General features: G+C 53.5%; 1 protein-coding gene across 4 annotated transcripts in view; it reads left to right on the top strand.

The window, feature by feature from the left end:
• Window positions 1-537: 537 nt before the first annotated feature.
• The window catches only part of GREB1 (growth regulating estrogen receptor binding 1), a 132,446-nt gene continuing 113,957 nt past the window's right edge, over window positions 538-19,026 (top strand). The window contains exons 1-2 of one of the 4 annotated variants that reach the window (XM_089326795.1): window positions 540-5,707; window positions 6,239-7,451. The gene's annotated coding sequence lies outside the window, so the exon portion shown is untranslated. Of the gene's footprint in view, window positions 7,452-19,026 lie in introns of all 4 variants that reach the window. The other 3 variants (XM_070069457.2, XM_089326796.1, XM_070069451.2) reach the window with 3 other exon arrangements.

The following is a 19,026-nucleotide window of genomic DNA, read 5'->3' as shown; positions in this document are numbered from 1 at the left end:
GGCTTAGAACAAATACAGTGCCCTCGGCTTGTCCTGCCTGTTTCAAGCTGCTGTAACAGAACACCGGAGACGGGGCAGTCTATGATGCACAGGAGTTACTGGGTCGCAGTTCTGGAAGCAAGGAAGTCTGGGATCAAGATGCTGGCCTGGGCCAGCGCCGCGGCTCACCAGGCTAATCCTCTGCCTGCGGCGCCGGCACACCGGGTTCTAGTCCCGGTCAGGGCGCCGGATTCTGTCCCGGTTGCCCCTCTTCCAGGCCAGCTCTCTGCTGTGGCCCGGGAGTGCAGTGAAGGATGGCCCAACTCCTTGGGCCCTGCACCTGCATGGGAGCATGCATGGGAGACCAGGAGGAGCACCTGGCTCCTGACTTTGGATCCGCGCAGCTCGCCGGCCGTAGCGGCCATTTGGGGAGTGAACCAACGGAAGGAAGACCTATCTTATCTCTCTGACTGTCTAACTTTGCTTGTCAAAAAAAAAAAAAAAAAAAACACAAATAAACTTGTTAAAAATCCAATTGAGTTAATGGTGTTGAAAGAAATGCAATCAGCAAATTTGAAGTCTTTTATTAGGTAGTTCTATATCATTTACATAATGAAGAAGATAATATTTTTTCCCTAAAGAAAGGAAATTGGCCAACTATCAGAGAATGATCACATCATGTTAGTCTCAGACTTATGGTCAGTACCAAGATTTTAAAAATATCATTAGACAAATTAAACAAACAAAAGGCACACGAGCTCAAGTCTGGGCTCCACTCTGATGGCCGCTTCCTGCCAGGACACAGCTGGGAGGCAGTGGTAACGGCTCGCGTGTCTGCGGTCTTTCTGTTTACGTGGAAGACCTAGATTTAATTCCCAGCTCCCAGCCTGGGCCCCAGTCCAGCCCTGGCTCTTGTGGGCGTTTGGGGAGTGAACCGGTGCGTCTGTCACCTGTCTCTCTCCTCTCTCCATCTCCCTCCTCTCCCATTGCACTGGTTTCTGACCTGATCTTGCAGAGACGTTGTATACACAAGTGTCATCTGTGTTATCCAACCCCATTTTTGCATACTAATAGCCATCCCATGTCTTGCCTTTAAAGAACTCCGCAAAATACTTAGCATTGTTCGCTAACAGCGCACAAACAGCTCTCCTACTCTGGCATCACCACTGTGTGTAAGCACCAGCATCACCCAGGCAGTTCTCCAATACTTCGCCACCATGAACAGCACTGAATGTAGAGTGATTATGTGCAGGTGTTATTTTGCACAGATGTGATGGGTGGGTGAAAAATTGCTGGCTGGGGCGAGTTACTGCATCAGAGCGATGCACACTGATGATTTGATAGCTATTGCCAAGTTGTTCTCAAAGAAGTTGTACCAACTTACCTTCCTTCTAGCAAGCACTGAGCGTGTGAAAATATGATAAAGACATTTTAAAAGATTTATTTATTTATTTGAAAATCAGTTACACACAGAGAGAAGGAGAGGCAGAGAGAAAGAGAGGTCATCCATCCACTGGTTCACTCCCCAAATGGCTGCAATGGCCAGAGCTGTGCTGATCCAAAGCCAGGAGGCAGGAGCTTCTTCTAGGTCTTCCATGCAGGTGCAGGGGCCCAAGGAGTTGGGCCATCCTCCACTGCCTTCCCAGGCCATAGCAGAGAGCTGGATTGGAAGAGGAGCAGCTGAGACTCGAACTGGCGCCCATATGAAATGCTGACACTGTAAGCAGTGGCTTTATCTGACATGCCACAGCACCGGACCCAAGAAATTTTCACTCAGCTTTTTTTTTTTTTTTTTTTTTTACAGGTAGAGTTAGACAATGAGAGAGACAGGGAGAAAGGTCTTCCTTTCTGTTGGTTCACCCTGCAAATGGCCACTTCGGCCGGCGCACCGCGCTGATCCGAAGCCAGGAGCCAGGTGCTTCTCCTGGTCTCACATGGGGTGCAGGGCCCAAGCACTTGGGCCATCCTCCACTGCCTTCCCAGGCCACAGCAGAGAGCTGGACTGGAAGAGGGGCAACCGGGACAGAATCCGGCGCCCCGACCGGGACTAGAATCCAGGGTGCTGGCGCCACAAGCGGAGGATTAGCCTAGTGAGGTGCGGCCGGGCCTACTCAGCTTTTAAGAAACAACACTGGATGGCGGCCATTGCAGGGTGAACCAACAGAAAAAGGAAGACCTTTCTCTCTGTCTCTCTCTCTCTCACTGTCCACTCTGCCTGTCAAAAAAATAAAGAAAGAAAGAAAGAAAGAAACAACACTGGCCGGCGGCCATTGTGGGGTGAACCAACGGAAGGAAGACCTTTCTCTCTGTCTCTCACTGTGCATTCTGCCTGTCAAAACAAACAAACAACACTGCTCACTCGGTGTTAACGTTTCTTCTTTGGGGTGGGAAGAAGCTATACATCAAAAACCGCTTGTAGCCATTTTCTTTGTTGATGCTGTGGGAGGTTTTCCAGTTATTTTGGCTGCACGTTTGACACACTGGTGGTCCGTGATGGACATGTGAAACTGGGCGAACTTCCAGTAGCCCAGGCAACACATGTACACAGTGCATCCTGTGCACGTGATACACACTTCCCTCCTGAAGGAAGACACTGCCGGAAGGTGCTGTTTTGGGGAAGAGAGCGATGCCTGGGAGGGGTACAGACTCCCCGGTGTTCACACTCTGTGCAGTTTTGTCCTGCAGCCACCACTCGAGGGTAGGAAGGGGTCCTTAAGTGCTGCCATGCAACCCACAGAGGAGCGACTGCTGAACACGGCATCGCTTTCCCGCCTTCACAGAACTTCATCGTCTATGTTGTAGCGGCCCAGGGCTGAGCTGCCAGCTTTTAGCAATGCAGTAATCAGTTGTGTTCATTTAATTCAAAAGGCGAAAAGCCAGAGACAGCGAGACTCCCACTTGCTTTTTCTCTTCCCATATGCCCGCGTGGAACCTGGCTGAAGTCAGGAGCTCGGAACTCAACCTGGGTGGCGCGGCCCCGAGCACTTGACTGGTCACTGGCTGCCTCCCAGGGTGCACATTAGGAGGTAGCTGGAATCCGAGCAGAGCTGACACTCGGGCACAGATACTGGGCTGTGCGAGGCAGGTGGCCAGGTGGTGACACCAGCCCTGCAAGCAGATTTTTAAAGAAAGTCCCAACAGAGCTGAATGAAAACTTTCTGTTTTACTGGACTTCTTCATTTAGTTTGACAGTGTCTTACTTATTGCTAAACATGTCCTATTTAAATGTTCGTCTCTCATGCGTGCCCCACGAACCGTATCATTTGCACCACATTCGCTCTGTTCCTGGGACTCCTTCCCTGTTTTATCCGATCTTTGACGTCACCCAGGAAGACAAGCGCTGCTGTCGCCACCGGCCAAGGCCTGTGATGCTCCACGGGGCGGAGCAGTTTCACCTCGGGGCCTCCGTGCAACACAGCCTTTGAACTTCGGGTGCCAACATTCTGGGGAAGACGGAGAAGGGGTGGGGTGGGGTAGGAGTAGGTGGAGGTGGTTGGGTACGAATTTAAAGGCTCCAAATGACTATCTGCCACCTAGGGGCCTCACACGTACTACTGCTCACGGTGGAGTGCAGTATCTCCTGCCCTACCCCATGCTCAGGAACAAGACAAACCCTTGCCAGCGCACGCCTACCGAGATGCGTACATCACAGCTCCAACCAGGACTTCCAAGTGCGACCTTACCGGGAGAGTGGGTGTTTGCAGAAATCACTGATTGAAAGTGAGCCCATTAGGGTGGGCCATGATCCGGTGTCCTTGCAAGGAGAGGGAATTTGGTTACAGATGTTCGAAGAGGAGAGACCACGTGCAAAGATGCTCAGCCACCGAGCCAAGGACAGAGGCCCGGGCCCATCCCTCCTTGATCCTCAGATGGTTGGGGCAGGGCTGCCAGGAGTAGACAGAGCTGGGAGACTACACCTTTCTGGTGTTTAAGCCTCCTGGGCTCAGCAAGCTAATTCACCTGCCTGAGTCCAGTCGTGCGTTTGGATGGTTTAAGCACTTCCCTGTGCGGAGAGAGGCATGTCCCCACAGGAAGCGACAGGAAGCACCATAGCTGGGACCCTGGTTTTAGACGGTGATTCTGAGAATACACTTGAAGGGTCCTCCAGCCTAGCAGAATCTCCCCTCGTGTAGAAACAAGCAGAATACGCAGAACACAGAGTTCTCAGCGGCCTGGGGCACTCACACACACACACAAACGCGCGTGGGCTTCCTCCGGCTCTGCACCCTGGGGTTTTAATTGGCCTTTGAATAGCTGTTTGTCCACAGGCAGGAAATGGAAGGAGATTGTACTGGCACTTGTGTGTCTGAGAAGATATGCAAATATTCAGAGAATGAATGTGGATCTGAGTGGGGTGGGTGAAAATGTAGAAAAAGTGTGAGGAGAGTCGATCGCTGGGAAACAAAGATGTGGGTGCAAGGGGGAAGTTTCAGGGAGAGAAATATTTGAGAAGTGTGTGTGTGTGTGTGTGTGTGTGTGTGTGTGATTCTTCAGAATAACACTGGGCAAAGGCACACAGGTACCCAGAGCCCTGAGTAACTGCCTTGCTGACCCCCAGGCTGCTTGGAGAAGGCCAGTACTGGACTGGCTGGGAGACTGACAGCTGCTCTGCTTTGTAAGATTCACATTGGCCACCAGGGTGTTCTCTGGTGGCCCCATTCTTGTCCACATTTTTAACCTAGTTTGATTCAGCGCATTGCAGAATGTATCTTGAAATGATTTTTTCAAGTTTTGGTTCAAGTTCAATAAAGACATAAGAGGAGTCTTGTGGGGAGCAACTGGGAGCAACTCGGACTAGACTAAGTTACTGGAATTAAGACTTATTCTATGCATCTGCTCTCCCACAATATGGTGCTGAGAAGGGAGAAATAGCTTCTACACAGCTGCCTCCAGTTCAACCAATAAACTGTAGGACCTGCTCCTGATTGGAGGAGAGCAGCGTACTCGGCGTGTGGGTAGCAGAGTTGGGATTGGTGAAGAGGACTATAAAGGAGGAGAGAGACAGCATGCACCAGGAACATCTAAGGGGAACATCTATCTGAAGGAACACCTGAGGAACATCCGAGCAGCCCCCGAGAGAGCCGGCCGGCGGTGTGCCGCTCCCCTGCGGAAGTGGGGAAAGTGGCAGGGGACACCGCCCCTCCACAGAGGTGGAGGGATGGTAGCCAACCCAGGAAGAACCAGCAGCAAACCCGGGAAGGGCCGAGCAGACAAAAGAACAGCACAGGGTCCTGTGTCGTTCCTCCATGAAGAGGGGGAGCGACAGAGTCTGGTTCAGTTGCAGGACAAACAAATCACTTGTAATTCTGTGTTGCTGTTCAAGTAGATGAACCAGCAGTGGGAGGTGATTCGCTGAGCAAGCAAATCATAAACCACCTTTTCATGGAATCTCATTTCTTTTCTAATTAATTCTTAGTTGGTAGCAGTTCATGCATTTTAAAAACTCATTATAGAGCTTAAAAAATAGGATTAAGGGGCCGGCATTGTGCATAGTGAGTTAAATTGCTGCCTGTGACACCAGCATCCCATAGGAGCCCCGGCTGCTCCATTTCCCATCGGCTCTCTTGCTAGTGCACCTGGAGAAGCAGAAGATGACCCAAGTGCTTGAGCCCCTGCACCCACATGGGAGACCCTGAGGGAGTTCCAGGCTCCTGGCTTTGACCAGGCCCAGCCCACTTGGGGAATGAACCAGCAGACTGGACTATCCATCTCTAACTCTGCCTTTCAGGTAAATAAAAGTATTTCTTAAAAAGTGGTTATAGAAATACTTAGTTTTAATTTTGCCTTTTGGTAGACAAGTTCTAAAATATTTACCTCTCACCCTAAATGAGGAAGATTGCTGATCCCTGTTCTGTAAGATTTTGTTTGCTTGTTAAAATATAAGCTGTTAAAATCTGAGAGCGCGTCTTCCAGTGTGTGTGGGGGGAGGGGTATTGTGCTCTTTCCCTCTTTAAAGAAATGTTTAATTTGTTTTCTGACTTGGCAGAGAAACAGACAACCACAGACAAGTTCACTTCCCAAATGCTGACAATGGCTAGGGCTGGGCCACACATAAAGTGGGCATAAGGAGCTCCCTCCTGCCCACCCCCCATACCCCCGTGGGTGGCAGGGACCAAGGCCCTGGCGCATCCCGGCTGCCTCCCAGGGTGCGCATCAGCAGGAAGCTGAAACGAATGCTGAGCGGGGTCTGCAACCCAGGCACTGATGGGGCGCGGGCGTCTTAATTTCTAGGCTGAACGCCCCTATGTTTGTTTCTCAGGCTATTGCCTGAAGCAGGCTGCGGTGGGCGCACCGGCTCATCGTGGCGCCAAGGAGACTGGGAGTCCGGAGAGACCCCTCCGGCAGCGCTCACCGAGCCCCGAGTGCGCCGCGCTGGCCAGGCGATGCCCTCCCTTGCCCTGGCCCCGGCTGAGCGCGCAGCTTCCAGAGCCGTCCCCTTCTCCCCGGATCCCGGGTCTTGCTGGGGGTCCTTGGAAGGCGTAGCGAGACGTTCCTGAACACACAGGTGCCCGTCTTTTGCTTAAAAAAGGTAAGAAAAGGGAAATCCGCGTGCGTTTCTCGTCCCGGCGAGCGGTTTCCTCCCCGTGCCCGGCGCTCCGCGCGCGCGCGGCCCCCAGCGAGGACCCCAAGGCCGCTCGTGGACTCCGCTCGGTTCGAGCTCGCCCCTCGAACCACCCCGCGCCGGGCAACGCCGCCCGCGCCGCCCCTACAGGGGCCTGTCCTCCCAGACTCTTGCTCTCCCTCCGGTGGGGGCCCCCGTGGGCCGCCCCCGACCTCCGCAGGTGGGGACCCGAGTCCCTTCGCGCGGCGCGGGTGGTGCCGGGGCCCCCGGAGGTCGCGATTCGAGCCGGGGGACTCTGGGCTCCGCAGACCAGAAAATGACCTCTGTCCCCGAGGGATCTTCCGATTCAGGCCGGAGGGAGGGGGCGTCGGGGTGCGAGCGGCTGGGGTCGGGGGAGAGCCGAAGGCGACGCGGCTGGGCGCGAGCGCTCCCCTCTTTCCGGACCGACGCAGGTGAGCGCGGGGGCGGGCAGGGCGGGCCGGGGGCGGCGGAGTGGGAGTGGGTGACCGAGTCCTCGGCGGGGACTAGGGAGGGACAGGCTAAACCCGGGGACCCCGCTGCTGCCGCGTCCTCTTTGCCCCTCGCCCGACGCCACCTGGCGTCCCGGGCGCGAGCTGCCCTCCCCGGACACTTCTCCACCCGAGGTCCGGGGCAGCCTAGCCCACCTCTTGGCCTCCTCCAGCGGTGGTCCGGAAGACCCGGAGAAGTGGACTCCAGGGGGTGGCCGGTGTCAGGGGTCGAGTCCTCGGCGCCGGCCGCGGCTCCGGAGATCCGGGCTTTGCTGAGCGCCCCGCGCTCGGGCCGGGCAGCGGCGCAGCCTCTGGGAGCGCAGCCCGCAGGTCAGGCCGGTCTCCGACGGCGGCGGGCGCTCGGCGGCGGGGCCGTGGCGGCGGAGGACAAAGGGCGCGAGGTAGGGGCGGTCGGCGCAGCGAGGGCGCGGGGCGGGAGGGCTTGGAGCCCCAGCGCCGGGGACCGCACTCGCCCGGCGGGGCCCGGCCAAGCGCCGCTGGAGCTGGGACCTGGTCGCCAGCCCCGCGCGAGAGGCCCCGGGCGCGCGGCTTCCTCTGTCGCTGGTCCCGGGAAGGCGGTGCCAAAGTGACCGCGCTCCGCACCGAGGGCGTGCGGGACGCGCGCGCTGTTGCCGTGGGAGCGAGCGAGAAGCGCTTGGCGCGTGGTGAGCGCTCCGCGGAGGAGGCTGTAGCAAACGGCTGGCCCTGTGTCGAGGGTGCGCGCACGCCGGTCTCTGGCTCTGCCACTTTTCCTGCGACGCGACGCCTGGGACGCGGGAGAAAACAGGGCTTCTTCCCAGCGCGGTCCCGCTCCTGGAACGGCTGACTCGGGGGAGATGGGCGCTTGGAACGGGGTCTCCGTTTGGGTCCTGGGTACAAAGGCCGCTTGCCCCGGGTCCAGGGAGGTGCGCGCGCGTGTGCGGCCGCCTGGGCGCTCCGGGTGGAGGCCACTGAGGGGCGCTGGGCCATTGTGCTGTCAGTGCTCTTTGGATAGCCGCGTCTGCGTACCAGCAGCAAAGAGGCCTGCTTGTGCCCTGAAGATTTTTTTTTTTGAACGAACTTTTATTATAGCAGCAAGCGCTGCTTCGGGGCTTGGAAGTGTGTGTGTAATCCCTTTAAAACAATAAATGTGAGCATTTAACTTGGGTAAACATCCTTTTACTCCCAGTGGGAGCGCTTTACATTCTGCGTTAAAACCGAAGGCGCACGGATCCCCGGTGGAAACGCTGTGTTCTGTGGCTCAGTGTGAAGCCGTTTGCAAGCAAATGCTATGCGGTTTCAAAGGCCGGGAGAATCCCACCCGCTCTCCTTAGGGGAAATCGCTAGGCAGCTTTTCAGAATTGTTAAAAGCCAGCGCATTGTTTCTGGAGCACTGTTGAATCCTTGCTCAGGAAAGTTTGTTTTTAGGAAGACGCATTTAAAACGTGAAATAATTGAACGACGCACAGGTGAAGGGCTGGTGTCGTGGCAGAGCAAGTTAAGTTGCTCCTTAGAATCGGCCCCAGCTGCTCCACTTCCAATCCAGCTGCCTGCAAATGCACCTGGGAAAGCAGCAGAAGATGGCCCAAGTCCCTGGGCCTCTACCACCCATGTGGGGAGATCTGGATGGAGCTCCTGGCTCCAGGCTTCAGCTTGGTCCAGCCCTCGCTGTTGTCACCATTTGTGGAGTGAACCAGCAGGTGGAAGATATTCGTTCATCCCCCCCCACCCCATCACTCTGCCTTTCAAATCAAATCAATACTTTTTTTTTTTTTTAAAGCAATGCAGGTGAAGAGACATTTCTGCAAGTCTCTCATGCTGAGACGTGGCTCCTTTCAAGGATGCCGTGAGATCTGTGCCATTTTCAGCGTCCACAGCACTGTGTAATGCACTCTGCTGTTCGCTCTGGCAGAAGTGTGCTTTGTGGAGCTCAGGCTAAAACTGAAGTGCCACCTAATCTTCCTCATCATCGCAGGTGGATTATTTGTGGTTTAAAATGTTTGTAATAGGAGCCAGCGCTGTGGCTTAGCAGGTAAAGTCACCACCTGCAGCGCTGGCATCCCATATGGATGCAAGTTCAAGTCCAGCTCTGCTGTGGCCTGGGAAAGCAGTGGAAGATGGCCCACGTCCTCGGGCCTCTGCACCCGTGTGGGAGACCCGAAAGAAGCTCCTGGCTCCTGGCTTTGGCCTGGCTCAGCCCTGACATTGCGGCCATCTGGGGAGTGAGCCAGCAGATGGAAGATCTCTCTACCTCCCTCCCCCCCCACTTCCCCCCCCCTTTCCTTCTCCACCCCTCCCCCACCTCTCTGAAACTGACTTTCAAGTAAATATTTAAAAAATGTTTTTAATTCATGAAGATAGCTAATTTGACCAATAACTGAAATCTTTTACTGTGCAGGTAACTTTATAAACTTTTTTTGGCTATAAACCATCCCTCTTTGTCTATAATGACTAGTGGGGGACCCTAGCGTTACATGGCTGCGTGGGGCTGGTGTCGGTTGGGCCGTGCCCGTGTCCTCTCATCCAGCCCCCACAAGTACCCTGTGAGCTGTAGACATCACTGTTCCCACGGGGCCTGAGGGAACAGCGTTCAGAGACATTGAGTCCAGGAGTGGGGAGGTGCTGTCCCCTCTCTGCACGCGGGGACGGCTGGCTACAAAGCTGTACAACCGAGAAGCCGAGTCGGATCAAGAAAGCAGACTGTGCCAATTCTGCTCATTTTCCTAAACTGTCATTCTTACGTTCGCATGGACTCCTCATTCGTCCCACCATTTAGTCTCTCCCGCCTTGGCCCAGGGTGGTCAGGGGCCCAGAGCTGTGGTCCACATGTCTGCAGGCCTGCCTCTGTCCTGTTCTTTTTTTGTTTTCTGAGAATTTGCATTTCCCCCCAGGCTCTGTCTTTTCCCAGAATGCATTTGTGGAGGGAACTGGACGTGGGGATTTCTCTACCTGGGAGAGGGACCTCACTTGACTGCATCCAGGACCCCAGCTAGACTTGGCCTCCATCTCCAGTCAGTCCCTCTCCTGTCCGTTCTTGGCTGTTTCTAGCATCTGTAGGAGTGAGAAGAGATTCTTGGTTAAGCAGAAAGCCAGTATTACTGTAAGCTTCCATTTCCTTCTCGACATTTGACATGAGAGCAGAGCCGCTCACTGTGTAACTAATGAGGCCATACTGAGTGCTCACTGTTTCATGTATTGCGTTAGGTGTGGTAGGGGACACATGACCTTGACCTCAACCACAGAGCTGCAGCTGTTACCCTAACCAGTGGCTACAGGCGTGATGGAATTCTAGAAGAGGTAGACTTTGAGTTGCTGTTTAGGGACTGTTCTGGCTGGGCGATAGTTTGGGTGTCCTCAAAGGCTCACGCATCGAAGGCTGCAGTCCCAAAGCCTCCTGTGGACAGTTCATGGGTTGATGTTCGTGGTTGATGGATGAAACACGGAGCTGGATCCCAGACACTGTAAGGTGCCTCTGGTCCCTGTGAGGGGACGGAGATTCTGAAGCTGAGATTGGCCTGGCTCCTCCCTCTGCTTCCTGCCTCACCGTGGGTTCATTCCCCTGCGCACCTGCCACTGTCGCCACCCTCCGTGGGACTCCAGAATGGTAGGGGGTGGTGTTGTGGGCTGTGAACTCCAAAGCTGTAAGCAGAAAAAGCCATAAGCAGAGATACCCCTTCTTCCCGCCTGGATGTTTGTCAGGTGGTAAGGACAAGCTGACTAATGCAAGGCTGGGGGAAGCAAATCTGAGCAAAGGAGCGAACGCGCAAGCAGCCACTGGCTGTGTCCCGAGGTGGTGTGCTTCCTGCATGGTGCCTCGCTTGCTTCTCACCCAGGAAGCTGGAGTATTGTACCCATTGCAAAGATGAGGACATGCAGAAGAGCAGGTGCATGTGGCCAGCGACTCTGGGGCGCCGACTTTGACTCCAAAGCAGGAGGGGAGGCTGGGCGGAGCCAGACTGTGAGGATGGCTTGCCGGGCAGCCTGACGTGAGGGTACCCCCGAGGCCGAGGCCACGTTCTGTGACTTGTGGTCACACAGACTTGCTGACTTTGCACGAGTCGGATGTCTTCTGGATGCGCCAGTGTGGTTCTGTTGGTTCAGGGAGGAGAGCTACTCCTAGGAAATTGTTACAAATGTAAACTCCAGGGCTCCAGAGATCTTCTGAGTGGGAAGGCTGGGGCCCAGGGGCCTGTGTCTTCTGAAGCTGTCCAGGAGGTGGAGCAGCACCGCTCTGGAATGCCCTGGCAGGAGGCCGGTGTGGGGGAGCTGGAGTCCTGAGGGCTGGCACTGTGGGGCAGGGGTCAAGCGTCCTGTACTGGATGTTCAAGTCCTGGTTGCTCCGCTTTTCCTATTGAGTTTCTTGCTAATGTGCCCGAGAAAGTTGTGGGGGAGGGGGCCCAAGTACTTGGCCCCCTCCACCCACAGGGAAGCCCTGGATAGAATTCCCAGCTCCTGGCTTTGGCCTGGCCCAGACCTGGATATTGTAGCCCTTTGGGGACTGAACAGCAGATAGATCTGTCTCTCTGTCAATGTCTCTATGTCTCTGTCAGTCTGCCTTTCAAAAAAAGTAAACTTTAAAAAAAGAAATCATTTCTCACTGACTGCTGACTGTGACTTCTGTAGTTGGCCTTGCCTTTCAGTACTGGTAATTGTACATTTGTACATCTTTTTTTTTTTTTTAATTTCATTTATTTATTTGAAAGGCAGAGAGAGAGATTGATCCTCCAGCAAGAGTTGGAGCTGCGCCGATCTGAAGCCAGGAGCCAGAAGCTTCTTACAGGTGGGCACAGGGCCCAAGGACTTGGGCCATTTTCTACTGCTTTTCTGGGCCATAGCAGAGAGCTGGGTTGGAAGAGGAGCAACTGGGACTTGCACTGGACCCATAGGGGATGCCGGCACTATAGGTGGTGGTTTTACCCACTACACCATCTTTTAAAGTGAGAGTGATCTCAGTGGCTAAGCTGATGGGTGTGTGATTAAGAGCTGGTCACTTGGGAACAGCGCTGTGGCGTAGTGGGTAAAGCCGCTGCCTGCAGTGCTGGCATCCCATAAGGGCGCTGGTTCATGTCTTGGCTGCTCCACTTCAATCCAGCTCTCTGCTGTGGCCTGAGAAAGCAGTAGAAGATGGCCCAAGTCCACATGGGAGACCTGGAAGGAGCTCCTGGCTTCAGATAGACCCAGCTCTGGCCATTGAGGCCATTTGGGGAGTGAACCAGCAGATGGAAGATTTCTCTCTCCACCTCCCCACCTCCCCACTTCTCCCTCTTCCTCTCTAACCCTACCTTTCAAATAAATAAATCTTTAAAAAAATTAAAGAGCTGGTCATTTGGAGTCACGCAGACTCGAGGACACTTGGGCAAGCTACTTAATCTCTAGATCCATTTATCATCTGTATAATGGGTCAGTGATAGGTAGTACCCACCTCATGGGGTGGTTGCAGGAATTCAGTGTGTCACGTGCCAGGCGTGTAGGCCATGCATCAAACAGAGTAAGAGCTCCGACTTGTTTTTCTCATCACACACAACCTGCCTTTGCGCTGGCCTCGGGTGTCTCTCTCATTCTCACCTCTTGCTCTGTGCCTGTGGTGATGGCTTTGAGACCATCCCTGACCTTTTGGCCTCTCCCACCCCTCAGCGTGATGTTGACTGGTCTGCATGGGGAATTGCACCTGTGATACCATCGACCCATCTCCTCTCTGTCTTCAAAGATGCTGCTGACGAGTCAGCTGCATTGAGCATCTAACCAGCAGGTGCATCTGGGGTTTTGCACCACTGGCAGCTGCAGTTTTCTAAGCCCTGACTTTATGCCAACGTTTTCTGTTGTCATTAAGCTTCAGCGCAGCCTCAGGTTGTAGGGACCTGGAGCCACATCCCACAGATGTGTAATTGGAGCGTCGGAGATTTACTGACTACATAGAACCATGTGAACTTGCCATTTTTTTTTTTTGAAGATTTATTGATTTACCTGAAAGCAGGCGATACAGAGAGAGGCAGAGAGAAAGAGATCTTTATCTGCTGGTTCTCTCCCCAAATGGCTGCAACAGCTGGGGCCGGGCTAGTCTGAAGCCAGGGACCAGGAGTGTCTTCCAGGTCTCCCCCAGGAATGCAGGTCCCAAGCACTTGAGCCATCCTCGGCTGCCCTACAAGGCACATTAACAGGGAGCTGGATCGGAAGCAGAGCAGCCAGGACTCAAACCTGTGCCCATGTGGGATGCCGGCACTACAGGCAACCGCTTTACCTGCTGCACCACAGCACCAGCCCCGAACTTGCCATTTTTATAGGTCAAAACGGTAGCATGTTTGCAGTTCGATAAGGTGTAGACCAGTACTTTTCTCAAGTGACATCATTGTTGTTCTACAGATTTTCACAAAAGACCCCAGGGACCTTTCTTACTTCTTCTAACCAAAACATTCCCCCAAAGGACACCTTAAAATATTAAGTTGGGGTCAAGAGCGGTTCCAAGTGCTTCACATGTAACTCCCTCAACAACCTTTTGAAGTAGCTTTATTTTTCTCGTCCTCGTGCTCTGACAGAGAGGTTAAGGATCTTGTTCCCGGCACTCAGCTAGGAAGCAGTAGAAACAGAAGCTGGACACAGGCGGTCTGGGCCGGTCTGAGCCTTTGGCCTCCATGTGCACTAGTCTTGAGTCTCTGCGAGTGGCTTTGTGTCCTGTGAGCAGGGCTCTCAGCATTGCGAGTGGGATGAGCGGGGGAAGGAAGAGCACTGTGCGGCCGAGCACCTCCCTGAGCTGGGCTGGGTGCACCTGCTTCCTCTGGTGTGATGCTCACTGGAGCCCCGTGCAATGAGAACCCCATTTCCAGACGGGGAAAACCAGAGTCCCAAAGCCCAGCATGTCACAACTGTGTCGACTGTGACACTGCCTCTCCCTCTCCTCTCACTCCCCCTTTGTAGCTGCCTGGGTGACTCTCCTCTGACCCGGCCCCTCTGTTCTTCCTCCCAGAAGTGGCTCCTCCCCCTGCTCTCCCAGCTCCCAGGGATGCAGATGTCTCCGGGACTGGGACTGGCCTCGCCAGTGCGGCTTCTTTCACTGATCACCATGGGAAAGACCAAAAATGTCTGGTTGGGATGGGCGCCCCTGGGTTTGTATTTATCTCCGGTCATTTACGTGAGTGAAAAGGACTTGCTCTGCCTTGGCCCTTGCTCGCTCCTTTTTAATCCCCATTAATATTGTATCAAGGTTGCAAATTCCCAGGGAGGCTTCTCACAGGGAGACGGTGGCTTGGAGCAGAGACGTTGGATCACAAAGGTGTCTCTGCTGTTGGGGTGGCGCCGTGTGTGGCAAGCTGCTAGCCAGAAGAGACTTTCTGAAATGCAGGTCTGTATTGTTGACTTACTAATCGGTTTTCTTCAGTTAAAGTGTCCGTTTTGAGATGGACATCATGTAGAATTGTAAGAAATAGTGCAGAGAGCTCACGGGTCTTTACCCCTCTCCTCCCGAGGACACCGTCCTGCAGCGCTGCCACACGGCACCCCCACAGTGGTTTGGGCGAGACCCCGCCATGCACACCTGTGTCTGCGGCTCCTCCTCCCCCACCCCGACTCCCGGCAAACACGGATCTGTCCTCTGTCTCTGTCATTTTGCTGCTTCAAAAGCATTTCATAAGGCCGGCGCCGCGGCTCACTAGGCTAATCCTCCGCCTAGCGGCGCCGGCACACCGGGTTCTAGTCCCGGTCGGGGCGCCGGATTCTGTCCCGGTTGCCCCTCTTCCAGGCCAGCTCTGCTGTGGCCAGGGAGTGCAGCAGAGGATGGCCCAAGTGCTTGGGCCCTGCACCCCATGGGAGACCAGGAGAAGCACCTGGCTCCTGGCTCCTGCCATCGGATCAGCGCGGTGCGCCGGCCGCAGCACGCCGGCCGCGGCGGCCATTGGAGGGTGAACCAACGGCAAAGGAAGACCTTTCTCTCTCTCTCTCTCTCACTCTCTCTCACTGTCCACTCTGCCTGTCAAAAAATAAAAAAAAATAAAAAAAAATAAAAAAAAGCATTTCATAAATGGAGTTATATACACACTGCACATTCCTGATTCTCCCAGATCCAGAATTTAAGGCTTGGAGCTTTCCCGATTTGGGATTTTTAGGTTAGGGATGCTCAGCCAGTAAACTTTATGCAAATATTCCCAAACCCAAAAAACTCAAAACTTCTGGTGCCAAGCGTATGGATGAGGTGCCAGCAGGCTTGCTCAGCTGTAGGCGGCGACCTCCTGAGGTGTTTTTCCTCCCACTCAGTGTGATTCCTCGGGACTCATCTGAACATTGTAAAACGTCAGTAAGCTCTTCCTCTCTATTGCTGAGTGTGCCACACTGGCACACTGGCAGCTGGCAAGTGTGCCACAGCATGTTTCACTGGTGACTTGCTGGAGATGTCTGAGTCGTTTCCAGGTTTTGGCTATTACATACATGGTATTGACATGTGTATACAGGTTTTTGGCTATTACATATGCGCTGTCAACATGTGTATGCAGGTTTTTGGCTACTACATGTATGGTGTCAACACGTGTATGCAGGTTTTCATGAAGCATGGGTTTCAAGTTCTGTGGGATAAGTACCCCAGGGTGCAGTCGCTGGGGCTTAGGGTGGGCGCCTGTTTAATTTTATAAGGAACTACAAAATAGTTTTCCAAAGCGATTGTGCATTTGCGTCCCTCCCCATGGCGTGTGAGGGTCCAGGGTCTCTGTGTCCTTGCCAGCTCTTGGTGCTGGCGTGCTCTCTCATTCCAGCCGTTCTCATACGTGCGTCATGGTATCTTTTTGTGGCTTTAATTTGTATTTTTCTGTTGGCTAATGATCAACATCTTTTCCTGGGGTTCTTGCACCCCTCCCACCACCCCTGGTCTGTGTGTGTATTTTTTTTTTGGGGGGGAGGGAATAGATTGTCTTTTTTCCATTTTCTAGTTGGATTCTTTTATTATTGATTCCAAAGAGGTTTTAAAAAAGATTTATTTATTTATTGTGAAAGCACTGCAGAGGGAGAGGGAAAGGAAGAGAGAGAGTGAGCATGAGAGAAAGAGAGTAGATATATTTTCCCTCCGCTGGTTCACTCCTGAAATGTCTGCAATGGTCAGTGCTGGGCCAGGCTGAAGCCAGGGGCTCCATCCTAGTCTCCCATGTGGGTAGCAGGGACCCAAACACTTGGGCCATCCCCCGCTGCTTTTTCAGGCCATGGCAGAGAGCTGGATTGGAAGTAGAGCAGCCGGGACTCGAACAGGTGCCCATATAGGGTTCCGGCACAGCAGGCGGCGGCTTTACCTGCTATACCACCGAGTTTTTAAAACAATATTTTTATGACATTTCTGTTGATGGATATGTGGTTTGCAAATGTTTCTTGCATCTTTTTTTTTTTTTTTTTTTTGCTTTTGGAGATTTAGTCATTCCTATCTGCTGAATACAATGGAGCTCATATATATATATATATATATATATATATATATATATATATTTAGATTTATTTATTCAAAAAGCAGATGCCGAGAGAGTGCTTCCATCCGCTGATTCACTCCCCAAATGGCGGCAACGGCTGGAGCTGGCCGATCCGAAGCCAGGACCCTGGAGCCTTGTCTGGGTCTCCTGCATGGGTGCAGGGGCCCAAGGACCTGGGCCATCTTCTACTCCTTTCCCAGGGACATCATCAGGGAGCTGGGTGGGAAGTGGAACAGGCAGGATTTGAACCGTTACCCATAAGGGATGCCAGCACTGCAGGTGGCAGCTTTATCTGCTGTGCCACAGTGTCGGCCGGCCCCTCTTTCATCCTCTTCATGGGGTCTTTTTTTTTTTTTTTTTTTTTTTTTTTTTGACAGGCAGAGTGGACAGTGAGAGAGAGAGGGAAAGGTCTTCCTTTTGCCGATGGTTCACCCTCCAATGGCCGCCACGGCTGGTGCGCTGCGGCCGGCGCATTGCGCTCATCCGAAGGCAGGAGCCAGGTGCTTCTCCTGGTCTCCCATGGGGTGCAGGGCCCAAGCACTTGGGCCATCCTCCACTGCACTCCTGGGCCATAGCAGAGAGCTGGCCTGGAAGAGGGGCAACCAGGACAGAATCCGGCACCCCGATCGGGACTAGAACCTGGTGTGCCGGCGCCGCAAGGTGGAGGATTAGCCTAGTGAGCCACAGCGCCAGCCTTCATGGGGTCTTTTGAGGAGCAAACTTTTTAATTTTGAGGAAGGCAGTGTGTCTACTTTTTATTTATGAATTACGCTTTTTACATCATTTTTAAAAACTGACTAGCCTTAGATCATGCTAATACTGTCCCCCCGACACACACCAAAAAAAAAAAAAAAAAAAAAGCTTTGTAGTTGGACTCACAGGGAAAGCCTGGGATCCACTGTGAATGAATTTCATATAAAGGTTTAAAGGTTTAGGCCAAGGTTCAGTTCTTTGTTCCAACACCATTGGTTGAAAGGGTGTCTGTGCTGCCTGGGTGGGTTTTGCCTTGATTTATTTTAGGTTTAAGAATCATAGCTGCTTAATACCAAGCCAGATGCGCTGGGACACAAAGTGAGTCGCACGTGCACGTCGAAGTGGAGACGTTCTTGGAGCTTAGGGCAGCTCAGCCTAGGGACGCCGCGGGTCGGCCGGGGGCGGCGTAAGCCCGGTCGTGGTGAGCCCTGGAGGGTGCTGCGTGGCAGAGTCTCTGTGGGGTTTGGCTGCTGGGCAGTCTGCCTCTCGCCGGGGAGAATGTTGACATTTGATGCCTGGGTCATCCGAGGCACGCTGACCCGTGCGGTGGAGTTGACCCCTGGTAGACATGGGCGCGCCCAGTCTGGGCTCTGCCAGCTGCCAACCTCCTAAACTACCGGCCGCATTCAGCTGTCTGCTCGTGGAAGGTCTTGTCCATCCCCTAATAATGTGGCTTCTCCCGGCTGTGTAAAAACCTGTTCTCAGACCGCATGGAGCGCAAGTGCGGTTTGGGCAGTGTGGGCTTCTGTTTGTAACATTTTTCTCCGGCGGACACCGACCCTGGAGCTGAAGACGGTGGCGGAGGTAACCCTGCCCCATATTGGAGTGCTTGCTTCTGGTACCCAGCGCTGCCCCTGCCTGCAGTTTCTGCTAATACAGACTGGGAGGTGGCACTGGTGGCTGGGTCCCTGCCACCTGCTCTGCAGACCTGCACTGAATTCCCTGATCCACTCCTTGTCATCTGGGAAGGATCCAGCAGGTGGGAGCTGTAGCGCTCTCAAAAAATTATTTTAAGTGTTTTATTACACAATCATACTATGTAGAGAAAAAGGAAAAAAAGCAGAGTTAAGCAAATTTTATCTATGGTCCCTGTGCCCCCAGATAATCTATGAACCAAAAAAATCAATATAAATTATGGAAGAAAGATTGTCTTTTTTGTTTATTTCGGTCCCAGACTGCTTGCTCTGGGGCGGTTGCAAAGACACAAAGCTGGTTTGGAAAAAAAGCTCCTCTCGTTGGCTGAATCCAGAGAGAATTTCTGACACCGCTGACCGCGCTGCTGCTGAGGGTTTTGTGTGTGGGAGCAGAGGTCAGGCGGGGGGACGGAGCGATCTGAAAGGTGGGGAGCCGGCCAGCTGCAAGAATGAGCTTTTGTTTCCATGGGTTTGGAGGCCAGGAGGATGGTGAGGACATCAAAGGCCATCCACGCACTGGCCTGGCTCCGGGGGAGTGGGAGCGCTGCCCCAGACGTCTGGAAAGGAGCTGAGGGATTCTTCCCGCATGGCCGTTCCCACCACGCTGCGTTTTGCTACGGGAAAGTGTACCGGTTTGCTTATTAAAAGACTTAAAAACGTTTTAGACTTTGAAATGTATATGTGTTAGTTACAAAAAAAGCTTATGGAACATGGAAAAATATGAAGGAAAAAAATTCCTCATGTCTTTTATTTTAAAAGATTTATTTGAAAGGCAGAGTGACAGAGAGAGAGAGAGTGCGCTACCACCCCCTAGTTCATGCCCCAGATGGCCGCAGTGTCCAGGGCTGGGCCCGAAATGGAGCAGCCAGGACACCAGCCGGTGCTCCCAGGGGATG

This window comes from Oryctolagus cuniculus, chromosome 2, assembly GCF_051225735.1.
Source record: "Oryctolagus cuniculus isolate XC-2025 breed Fujian yellow rabbit chromosome 2, ASM5122573v1, whole genome shotgun sequence".
NCBI lineage: Eukaryota > Metazoa > Chordata > Mammalia > Lagomorpha > Leporidae > Oryctolagus > Oryctolagus cuniculus.
Note: the sequence above shows the minus strand (reverse complement) of the source record. Positions and strands in the feature narration are given on the sequence as shown.